The following is a 12344-nucleotide window of genomic DNA, read 5'->3' on the forward strand; positions in this document are numbered from 1 at the left end:
TCTTCTTCTTCTTCTTCTTCCTCTTCTTCTTCTTCTTTTTCTGGATTTTTTTTACGAATTTTCTCTCAGTGGACAATGAATGGACGGGTGGATGGAATAATGAGTGGTTGTGGTTGTAGTTGTGGATGGGCAGGTCATTGTGCAGTGGATGGTAGGGTGGGTGGGTTGCTGAGTGTGGATGGGATCATGGATGGGTGAGTGAGGGTGAGTGGGTTAGAGGGCAGGAGATGCGTGGGTGGATGGGCGTGTGGAGTTGTATGCAGTGCGCGGTGGGTGGATGGGTGGATGTGGTTGACTGGGTGGGTTAGTGGAAGTGGGTGAGTGGGTGGGTGGCTGTGGACGGATGGATGGAAATAAAATAATCGTAATTTTGCATCATTTTAATTTATAGCAAGAAATTTTGTACATAATAAATAAGTAAATAAACAAATAAAAAAAATATAATTCCGGAACTACTATCAATGCTATTACACAAGAAAAAAAAAAAATAATAACAATAATAAATTTTAAGATATTTTGAGGGCTAAGTGGTTTGGGCAGCAAGCGTCTCGAACACCAAGCATCCTGACGCCTATTAACTTTGCACTCGGATCGATCTGTGTTGAGGATCATTTGACCTGAGGCTTGCATGACCTAAGTACCGTCCGCTGCAACACCAAGTAACTGTGAAATGGAAGATTAAACAAGTGTGTGTGTGTGTGTGTGTGTGTGTGTGTGTGTGTGTGTGTGTGTGTGTGTGTGTGTGTGTGTGTGTGTGTGTGTCCTAATTTCTGTGTCTACGTCTGTTACCTTTGTTATGCGTGTGTGTGTGTGTGTGTGTGTGTGTGTGTGTGTGTGTGTACCAGTATATTGTTTAAAATCAAAGTCTACTTTATGTATGTAAATATGGCTGACTCTAAGGAGCAATAAATTAATTAAATCAATCACTCTCTCTCTCTCTCTCTCTCTCTCTCTCTCTCTCTCTCTCTCTCTCTCTCTCTCTCTCTCTCTTCTCCTTCCCATAAAGATAATTTTACTTTCTATTCCTCCCTCTTCCTCTCTCCTTTTTTTTCTCCTTCTCTTATCTCTCTTATTATTTGTTTCCCCCTTCACCTTTTAATAATGTAAATGTTCCTTTTGTTTGTCTCTTCCTATTGTTTGGTGGTTTTCCTTATTAGAATCTTTTGTTTCCCTCTCCCTTGTATTGTATAATTACCATTGTTACCTGATTATACTTGAATGAGAGGAGATGATGTGTGTGTGTGTGTGTGTGTGTGTGTGTGTGTGTGTGATATGATTACACACACAAATAAACAAACAAACGAAGCAGAAAATGAGCATAACAACACACACACACACACACACACACACACACACACACACACATTTTATTCTTTAATATAATTTCTCCTTTTTTCCATTTTTTTCCCTTAAAGGATTTGAATAAAGAAGAGGAGAAGGAGGGAGGAAGAAAAAAGAAGAAGAAGAAGAAGAAGAAGGCGACGACGAAGAAGACGTAGACGAAGATGATTACAACAACAACAACAACAACAACAACAACAACAGGAGGAGGAGGAGCAGTAGGAGGAGGAGGAGGATGACGAGAGCGAAAGTCATCGCGGTTCGTCGCATCGGGGTTCGAACCGGTGAACCGAAGCAAGGAACCGAACCATTGAACCAGCACTCAGTCAAACCAGCCTTGTTTCATTTTTCTTTTTTCTTTTTTTTTTCCTTTTTTTTATTCTTGTCTTCTTTCGTGTGTGTGTGTGTGTGTGTATGTGTGTGTAGGAGGAGGAGGAGGTGGAGAAGGTAGGAAGAGAGAGAATCAACGATAAAAGGAAGAAGGGAATGAGGGAAGGAAAGAGAGAGGAAAGACAGGGTGAAGAGAGAGAAAGAAGGAAGAGATAGAGAGGGAAGAAAAAGTAAGGAAAGGAGAAAGAGAAGAAGATAGAGAAGAAACAAGAATGGAAGGAAAAGGAGACAGGGAACGAGGGAGAGAGAAAGGAAGAAAGAAAAGAAAAGGAGAAAGAAAGAAATATAAAGACAGAAAAAAGGGAAAGAGAGATGGAAGAATAGGAAGAAGAAAACGAAGAAAAGGAGAGAATAATAGAGAAAGAGGAGGAGAAAGTAAAGAAGAGACGAGACGAGAAAGAAAGGGAATAGAGGAAGGAAGGAGGGAAGGAAAGAAGGAAGATGAAATGAAAGAAAGGAAGTGCAGAGAGAGACAGAGAGAGAGAGAGAGAGAGAGAGAGAGAGAGAGAGAGAGAGAGAGAGAGAGAGAGAGAGTACATACCTTAATTCATGATACTAAATAAGAAAATATTATGAATAGCGCAATAATACTCTCTCTCTCTCTCTCTCTCTCTCTCTCTCTCTCTCTCTCTCTCTCTCTCTCTCTCTCTCTCTCTCTCGCTCCTTATCTTTCATGCCTTTCTATTCTTTCTATTTTTCTCCATCTTTCTCTTTCTACCTCATTTTCATCTTTTCTACCTTCCTTCTATATTTCCTATTCATCTTTTTTACCCTTCCTTCGTTTCTCCCTTTTCTTTATATCTTTTTTCCAGTTCTATTTCTATCTTATTCTAATTTCCTTCCTCCTTTTTTTCCTTCTTCATCTCCCTGTCTTCCTATCTCTCTATTTTACTTATCTTTCTATCTTCCTTCCTGCCTTCTTTACTTATCTTCCTATCTTCCTATTCCCTTTTTACGTGCCTTCCTATTTTCTTCCTTCTTTTCTTCTTTATCCTATCCCTCTATCTCCCATTCTTCCTTCTTTATTTAGTTCCTCTATTTTCTTCCTCCCTCCTTTTTTTTTACTCATCTTCATATTTATTGCTACTTCTTCTTTCCCTCTCTTCCTATTCCCTTATTTACTTCCTTCCTTGTCTATCTACCATTCATCTTTCTTCTCTTATTCATTCTTATCTTCCTTTCTTTCTCCTTTCTTTCACAATCTTCTATATTTTGTTCCTCTATTATTTCCTTCCTTACCTATTCACTCACCTTCTTGTCTCCCTTATTCCTTCTTCGTATCTTCCCTTCTTCCTCCCTTCTCTGACAATCTCACATTTTCTTCCTTCCTTCCTTATTCACCAAATCTCCTTCTCTTCCTTCTTCCTTCACTTACCCACAAATCTTCTCCCAGCCTCCCTTCACCTCCCTCTCCTTTCTCCCAGCCTCTTCTCCCAACAGTAGCATTCGTCTCCCAGTCCCGGAGCATTACCAAGGGAGCGTCTCGGGTCTGGCAATACTTCAGTCACGCCCCTCGCTCCAGCCAAGCCTCGGGGAGACTCTAATTGTGTTTCTGCCGGCGGGAAGTTTGGGAATGCTTGCAATATTTTCCACGAGAGCGCGAGCATTTGACACTCGTGGAAAAGTGCTCCTTGTTTGTCTTTGTCAGGGGATGCGGTGAGAGAGAGAGAGAGAGAGAGAGAGAGAGAGAGAGAGAGAGAGAGAGAGAGAGAGAGAGAGGGGTGATTGTAAGTATGAAAGAGTGTTTGTTGATAAGGAGAGGACGTGTGTGTGTGTGTGTGTGTGTGTGTGTGTGTGAGGAAGCGCTGGGTTGAGTCCGCAGAAGCTCGCAAAGAAAATGGAATGAACTTTCACCTCATTAAAATTTTGAGCTCACACGCAATTTTTTTTCTTCCGTCCCTCTCTCTCTCTCTCTCTCTCTCTCTCTCTCTCTCTCTCTCTCTCTCTCTCTCTCTCTCTCTCTCTCCTGATAAAAAGGACGAAAAAGACACGAAACATGAAAAGAATGAGAGAGAGAGAGAGAGAGAGAGAGAGAGAGAGAGAGAGAGAGAGAGAGAGAGAGAGAGAGAGAGAGAGAGAGATTATGAAAACTCCCTTCGGGGAAACATTCAGATTCCAGTCCGTGGAAAAAAAAAGGAAGAGAAAAAGAAGGGAGAAAAAAAGACAGATAGGCCTAAGAGAGGAAAAGAAGGCACAAGTGAGGAAAATTGTTTGGTGTGAAGAGGGAAAAAATAATAGTGATAATGATTGATGATGATGTTAAGATTAGGAACAAAAGGAATTACAGTAGTAGTAGTAGTAGTAGTAATAGTAGTAGTAGTAAGGGTGTTTACAAGATTTTTTCCTTTTCTTCGTTATTTTCTTTAATTTCTTTCACTATCAGTTTCTCATGTATGACCTTTGCTTTCACTCTGACGTCATTCATCAGGGCAGGTAAGTTCTCTCAGATGTGATTACTACTATTATTACTACTACTACTACTACTACTACTACTACTACTACTACTACTACTTTCCTTCAGTCATGTTTTCTTTCTTCATTTATCTTTTTTTTTGTCTTGATTTCCTCGTTTTCTTCTTATACTACTACTACTACTATTACTATTACTACTACTATTACTACTACTACTACTACTACCTTCATTCAATCTTCACAGTTAAACATACCTTCGTTTTCTGTATCTCTCTCTCTACTCTTCCTATTTACCCCAGTTCTTTTCCCTCTTCCTCCTCCTCTTCATCATCATCATCCTCATCACCACTACCACCATCACCATCTTCTCCTTCATAGTTAACCATCTATTTATCTTCATTGTCATCATCTTCCTCATCTCCATCTTCTAATTGTATTTCTTTCCTCTCACCCTCTTCTTCCCCATCACCACCATCACCATCTTGCCCTACACCATAGTCAACCCTATTTTTCACTCGTTTTCTGTATCTCTCTATCTGTGCTCTTCTCTTCTTCCTCCTCCTTCGCCTCCTCCGTCGTGCCCCCTGGTGGGAGTTTCGATAAGGGTCATTTTGCTTCACTGCTGACAGGAAGGTTCGATCTTGCCGACAGGAAGGGAAAGTTTGTTCTGTCTCTCCGTTTGTCTCTCCTTCTGTCTGTCTTGTCCCGCCTCGCTCCCCTCCCGCTGTTCACTCACTGTGTCTCGGTGCTTCGTGAAACGTGATTCGCCTTATTGCATTTCGAATCTTTCAGCTACTGTGTGTGTGTGTGTGTGTGTGTATGTGTGTGTGTGTGTGTATAGGGGAGTGATTGGGAGGGTGGGTGTGGGGTGGGGAGTGTTCGTGGTGGTTGTGGTGGTGGTGGTGATAGTAGTAGTAGTAGTAGTAGTATTAGTAGTAGTAGTAGTAGTTGTTGTTGTTATTGTTATAGCAGTAGTTGTCGTTGTTGTAACAGACACCACCACTACCATCACTACTACTACTACTACTACTACTACTATTACTGCTACCATTCCCATTACCACTATCATTACCATTATCACTACCATTGCCATAGCTATTGTTGTTGTTGTTGTTGTTGTTGTTGTTGTTGTTGTTGTTGTTACTTCTAGCCAAACACAATCTTACTTCAAAGAAAAAAACACTAAAGAAAATAAAAAAGCAAAATATAAAAATAGAGAGAGAGAGAGAGAGAGAGAGAGAGAGAGAGAGAGAGAGAGAGAGAGAGAGAGAGAGAGAGAGAGAGAGAGAGAGAGAGAGAAACGGAGAAAATAAAGAAGAGAAAGGGAGAGAGGGAGGAAATGAAAGCCCGGGGAAGGAGCTGTGTGTTGCCCACTAAAGGAGGGGAGAGGGGGAGGAGGGGGCTGGGATGGGGCTTAATTTCCTCTCTCTCTCTCTCTCTCTCTCTCTCTCTCTCTCTCTCTCTCTCTCTCTCTCTCTCTCTCTCTCTCTCTCTCTACCTTTCCTTTCTTCTTTGTCAGAGAGAGAGAGAGAGAGAGAGAGAGAGACTTTTCCTTTCCTCCACTTCCTCTTTTCCTTTGCTCCTTGTCAGAGAGAGAGAGAGAGAGAGAGAGAGAGAGAGAGAGAGAGAGAGAGAGAGAGAGAGAGAGAGAGAGAGAGAGAGAGAGCAAACCAATCTATTCCGAATGCAATAATCAAACAACAAATGCAAACTAAGTCGAATATTGATGTAATTTTAAGAGTCAAATTTATTACAACAACAGCAAGACCCAGAAGCTGCTGAGGATTATTATTATTATTATTATTATTATTATTATTATTATTATTATTATTATTATTATTATTATTATTGTTATTAGTACTATGTAATTTAACGTTACAACTCCACCTTTTTGACCGGTAAACATTAATTACACGTAACATTACTTGTACAAACTCAGATATAATAATTAATTAGAGAGAGAGAGAGAGAGAGAGAGAGAGAGAGAGAGACACACACACACACACACACACACACACACACTCTTCCTTCCTTATTTAATTCCATCACGTCACCTCTTCGCCCTTAGTCACTTTTGAAATCCTGAAACGATCACGCTGAAGGACAGACAAAAGGTACTAAAATGAGTAGTAGTAGTAGTAGTAGTAGTAGTAGTAGTAGTAATTATATTGAAGCACACTTAAGATAAATCAATTTCTATCCTTATTTAATCTTAGAATCTCCAATTACTGATACTGATGAATAGAAAATAACAAAAAAAAAAAATAAAATTCTTATACCAAAATTAGACGTATAAATTAGACGTGCAATGAAATCAAATCTTACCTTTACGCAATGTCACTCCTGAAATAACAACAGTGATCAAGAGAAAATAACAAAAACACAGCAAATATAACAAACCACCCTTGGACACCTGACTCGTGCAGCAATCAACAGGTAAACACAAATCAATAACTGAAAATAAACTTTGTAGTGGAAATAGCGACACTTGTTCCTCTTTTCTTTTCTCCCTCCCTCCTCCCTCTTTCCCTCCCTCCCTCCCTCCCTCCTTCTTTCCCCACTTTCCTTCCTTCTCACCCCTCGTTTCCCTTTACAACACCCATGGGAAAGTGGAAACATTAAAAGAGGGGGAGGAGGAGGAGGAGGAGGAGGAGGAGGATGGAGAAGAGGAAGAGGGACACTAACACTCACACACACACACACACACACACACACACACACACACACACACACACACACACAAGAATGATACAAGTAAAGTTATTTCATTGAGGGGAGACAGCGAATAATCCTGACCTGTCCTTACCTGCGCGCCTCAAGTAATTATCTGGCATCAAGGTGTGTGTGACTTACCTGGCAACGTTACCGTGTAGAATATGATAGTGAAATAAAGGTGATTAATTTGTAATATATGTAGGTAGACTGATGATGCAAAAAAACAAACAAACAAACAAACAAACAAAAAAAACAAAACACGGTGGAAACAATTAAATCGAAATAAATTATGTTTTTTTTTTCTTTTTTTCATTTCTGCTTTGTATTTCTCGTTTTTTTCTTTTATTTGTTTATTTTCTTGTTTTTCTTTTTTTTCGTTTGAATTTTTTGTATTTCTATTTTGCTTCCGTATTTTTCCTTGTATTCCTTTTTTTCCCTCCTGTAATAAATAAATAGGTAAATAGATAACTAAATAAATAAATAACTAGATGGTAAAATAAATAACTAAATAACAAACGGGATAGATTAATAACTAAACAGGTAGCTATATAACTAAATAACTTAATATGTTACTAAATAACTACGTAAATAAATGAACAGGTAAACAAATACGAAAATAAACACGAAGCTAGAGAGAGAGAGAGAGAGAGAGAGAGAGAGAGAGAGAGAGAGAGAGAGAGAGAGAGAGAGAGAGAGAGAAAGAAATGAATATAAAATAAAACAAAATAACAAATAAAGAAATATAAACATGAAATTCAAAGAGATGAGTTAATGAAAAAGAAAAAAAAAAAAGAAAGGAGGAATAAAGGTGGAAAAAAACAGGCGAAACGGAAATAGAACATATGAATAAAGAAATACACGGAAAGAGAAAGAATGAACGCAAGAGAAAGAGAAGAGAGAGAGAGAGAGAGAGAGAGAGAGAGAGAGAGAGAGAGAGAGAGAGAGAGAGAGAGAGAGAGAGAGAGAGAGAGAGAGAGAGAGAGAGATTAAAAAAAACAAAAACAAAAAAAGAATCAAGAAAAAAAAACAATAGAAAATAAAAACACATGCACAAAGTAAATGGAAATAAACAAAAAACAAACAAAAAAACAAACAAAAAAGAAAAAATACAGAATAAAGAAAACAAACTTAAAAAAACACTAGAAAAGAAGAAATAAAGAAAAAAAAATACACGTGTGGATATACCAGAGAGAGAGAGAGAGAGAGAGAGAGAGAGAGAGAGAGAGAGAGAGAGAGGAAAAAAGGTAAATTGAGAGAGACTCAACTCCTCCCTCGAGTGTTCTCTCCCTCCCTTCTTCCTCTCCTTCCTATTCTCTCCATTACTCTTCCTCCATTATTCTCTTTGTTGTCTGCCTGGTTGGGTGTCTGCTCTCTTCAATAATAAATGAGATGCCTCCCTTCTCCTCCTCCTCCTCTTCCTCCTCCTCCTCTTCCCTCCTCCTCCTCTTCCCTCCTCCTCTTCCTCCATGTTGATCAGACTCCATTAACATCTCCAGTTCTGCTTGTGTATGTACTCTCTCTCTCTCTCTCTCTCTCTCTCTCTCTCTCTCTCTCTCTCTCTCTCTCTCTCTCTCTCTCTCTCTCTCTCTCTCTCTCTTGTGTGAGTGTGCTATTTTTAAGCTAGCAAGAAGAGGAGAGGAAAAAAGTAGCAATGGTAATGTGTGTGTAGAGAGAGAGAGAGAGAGAGAGAGAGAGAGAGAGAGAGAGAGAGAGAGAGAGAGAGAGAGAGAGAGAGAGAGAGAGAGACGGGAGGGAGTGTGTGTGTATCTGTCTTTGGAAATTCTGTTAATAAATTTCAGTGTTGTCTTTTCATTCAACAACAACAACAACAACAACAACATTTTTTCACTATATACACAAAAGAAAGAATTAAGTCGAATCTCACTAATATCAAAAGCAAAACTGACTCTTAAACCAATACATTCACAATTTTCCTCTTTTTTATTTCCTTTGTTATTTATTTATTTTTTTTGTGTTCGTGTCACATACAAAAGAAAAAGAAAAACAAAAGCCCCCCAACAAATATTCCTCGTTTTCTTTCAGGCCAAACCATTTTATCCTCCCTAATAACTGAACTCGTTGGGGTGATCATAAAACTCTCATTAAATTTATTCCTCTCTTAAGCAACTAGTTCTTATTTCATATTTACATCCTCTCTCTCTCTCTCTCTCTCTCTCTCTCTCTCTCTCTCTCTCTCTCTCTCTCTCTCTCTCTCTCTCTCTCTCTCTCTCTAATTATCCAGCTACTTACCTATCTGCTTCTGTTTATCTATCTATCAACCTACTAATCCAGCTATCTATCTAAGCATTATCTACCTATCAATACCTTCCTATCTATCTCTCACCACTAATGATAACCTCGACCAGGGCACTCACAGACACCTATCTTCCCTCCTCCACTCTCAATACACACACACGCACACACACCGAACCAAACCAGAAGGGGCTCTCCTCTCTCACAAAGACACACTGATTAATGAGTGCACATCGCCTTGCCACCAGGTAACTAATTAAGGTGACCCACGTCCCTGCTGGCTCCTTTACAATGCTCACCGGGACTTCAAAGGTTCACTGCAGGTACCGACTCATGATCCACGTGCGGCTGTCATATACACGCGGTAATGGGGAAGGTACGTGTGTGTGTGTGTGTGTGTGTGTGTGTGTGTGTGTGTATTTTCTGTTCTGTCTGATTCTCTCTCTCTCTCTCTCTCTCTCTCTCTCTCTCTCTCTCTCTCTCTCTCTCTCTTAGAACTTACGACCATCATTCAAAAAACACACTCACCCCAAAACACACACACACACACACACACACACACAGGGAGAGGAAGTCAGAAATATTACCAAACTATTACGAGAGAATTCTTCGGGTCATTAAAGTGATAATTACGCGCAATAAGGCGGGAAGTGTTAAATATCAGCGGGTATTATGAACATTATGGCAATTTTTCCTTGCTGCTGGTGGGGGAAGACTTGGGGTAACGAGGCTGCCGACTGTAACACGCAATGGTAGTTATAAGACCAGTAATTTCCCCAAGTGAGTGTAATGGAGTGCTGGTCATTTTTGTTATGCACGCTAATGGCTGGACATTTTGAGATTATGTTGAAAAGTTGAGGGCTTTTTTTTTTTTTTATGCTTCGTTTGGTTTGGTTGTCGTGTTTGTTTGTCTATCAAGGGTGTGTAATAGATCGTTTCGTTAATTTGTTTGTTTGTTTGTTTGTTTGTTTGTTTGTTTGTTTGTTTGTTTGTTTGCTTGCTTCTTTGTCTTTTAAAGGGGTGTGATGGAGTGTTTAATTACTTTTTGTTTGTTTGTTTGTTTGTCTTGTTTAAAGGCGTAGTGCAGTGTTTTAGTTATTTTTGTTTATATACTGTATTATGTTGAAGAATTGCTAGTTTATTTGTTTGTTTGTTTGTTTGTTTGTCTTTTGAAGGAAGCTGTAATGGAGAGTTTGGTCTTGTTTTATGTGCTGTAATTGGTAGTTATTTTAATATTAAGTTAGAGAAATGTTTTTTTTTTCATTTATTATTTATTTATTTATTTATTTATTTTTGATTAAGGGCGGCGATGAAGGGTCAGTTCGGTGGTAATATGAAAATAACTATTGCTTTTTTTTAAATTGGAGAAAGTGACAGTTTGTTTTCCTATGATAGAAACGCTCTTTACCTTATTTATTTATTTTTGTTAATTGCCATGGTAGTTTTGTACTTGATGTTGAAATGCTTGAGAGATTTATGTATGTAACTGCAGTGAAAATGTTTATTCGTTAGTTTTCTGAATGGTAATGTATAACAACTACTGTTTTATGTATCGCAATGAAAATTTTTGCTTGTTATTATTTTGCTGGCACGGAATAACACATGTGTCTTTTCTGTTCGTAATGTATAATATAAATGTTTACTCTTTGATATATTTTTTTCTTTCTTTTTTTCTTTTTTTTTTTTCTGCATTGCTATTTAAACGAGTGCAAATAAGTACTTGTAATATCAACGCCAAGAGAAATGTATACATATATATTCAAGTCTGAGTGCTTTCATTACACACACACACACACACACACACACACACACACACACACCTCTACCTTCCCTACACACTCACACGCACACAGTCCATCTGCCCTCTCCCCCAAACATCCCCAACCCCCAACACACACACACACACACACACACACACACAGACACGTACCCCCTGCACCTTCCAAACACCCCCAAACACACACACACACACACACACACACACACACACACACACCTTTCCAAAACAGTCCTTGCCTGCATGTCCTACTTAAGACAATCAGCTTAACTCATCACCAATAACCTTTAGATAAGAGGAAGTGAAGCCCTTTGAAAACCCCACCAACTCTGACACACATACACACACACACACAGCAATACCCAAGTTTACCCTCCAAATTTCACCTTACACAATACAACACCGAAAAACAAAAGGACTTGGGTTTGTAAGATGAATCAAACTCCCCTTATTTAGAGTCACGAAGGGCGGAGGTGAAGGATACAGGTAAGGGGGGTGTGGTCTTACCTTCCCGCAGGTGCTTTGAAGGATCCCGCGTGGTGTTGCGAATTGAAACCTATGAATAGAGGATTGGAGTGTGTAAATAAAGGATTCTATGAAGTTATAAGAATTTCATGGATGATAAGAGAAATTACTGAAATGTTAAAAGAATTCGGGGATGTTAAAAGGAATTCAAGACTATAAATGCAATGGACAGATAGTAAGAGATGAAATTTAAAGGATCTGAATGCATGAAATAAAGGATTAGGTTAAGTTATCAGGTATTCAAGGCTGTTTATGAGATGGGATGGTGAAAAAATTGAATGTTTAAGGAATTAGGATATGTTATAAGGATTTCAAGACTATAAAAGCAATGGATAGATACTAAGACGAGGAAATTAAAGGATTTGAATGTATTAAATAAAGGATTAGGTGAAGTTATAAGCATTTCAAGACTATTACTGCAATAGAATACTCTCTCTCTCTCTCTCTCTCTCTCTCTCTCTCTCTCTCTCTCTCTCTCTCTCTCTCTCTCTCTCTCTCTCACACTTATCTCACCCAATTTAAGTTAATGACCTGACCATCTCACCTTAACGACTCGCTGGCAGGTCGTGAGGTGGCAGACGACCTGACTCGGCCTCGTCACGGTTGGGAGCAGTGGTGGGGGTCGTGGGGGGTCGTCTGGGAAGCGTCAGGTAAGATGGCGCAGTGCTAATCGCTCGCCCGGTTCGCCAAAGTGGTTCGTGAAGCAGGGAGTGAACCATTGAGGCAGCCAGGGAAGCTCCGGGACTTGGGCTTCACTTGTTTGGGTGACTGGGGGTTGGGGAGTTGGGGGTTGGGGGTTGTGCGGTTGGGGGTCTTGGGTGAGGTTCCGTTTTCGTTCGGTTTAGTTCTAAAAATTGGTTGGCTTTGGTTTGTTGTTGTTGTTGTTGTTGTTGTTGTTGTTGGTAGTGATGGTACTACTACTACTACTACT

The 12344-nt window shown here is 39.4% G+C and overlaps 1 long non-coding RNA gene across 1 annotated transcript; it reads right to left on the reverse strand.

Moving 5' to 3' along the window:
* Positions 1 to 520: 520 nt before the first annotated feature.
* On the reverse strand, positions 521 to 12069 carry LOC135092695 (uncharacterized). The gene is made up of 3 exons (XR_010263003.1): positions 11958 to 12069; positions 11396 to 11444; positions 521 to 663 (listed from the first exon to the last, which is right to left on the reverse strand). It is a non-coding gene; the product is annotated as an uncharacterized LOC135092695 (long non-coding RNA).
* Between the last annotated feature and the right edge of the window lie 275 nt (positions 12070 to 12344).

Source organism: Scylla paramamosain, chromosome 40, assembly GCF_035594125.1.
Source record: "Scylla paramamosain isolate STU-SP2022 chromosome 40, ASM3559412v1, whole genome shotgun sequence".
Classification (NCBI taxonomy): domain Eukaryota; kingdom Metazoa; phylum Arthropoda; class Malacostraca; order Decapoda; family Portunidae; genus Scylla; species Scylla paramamosain.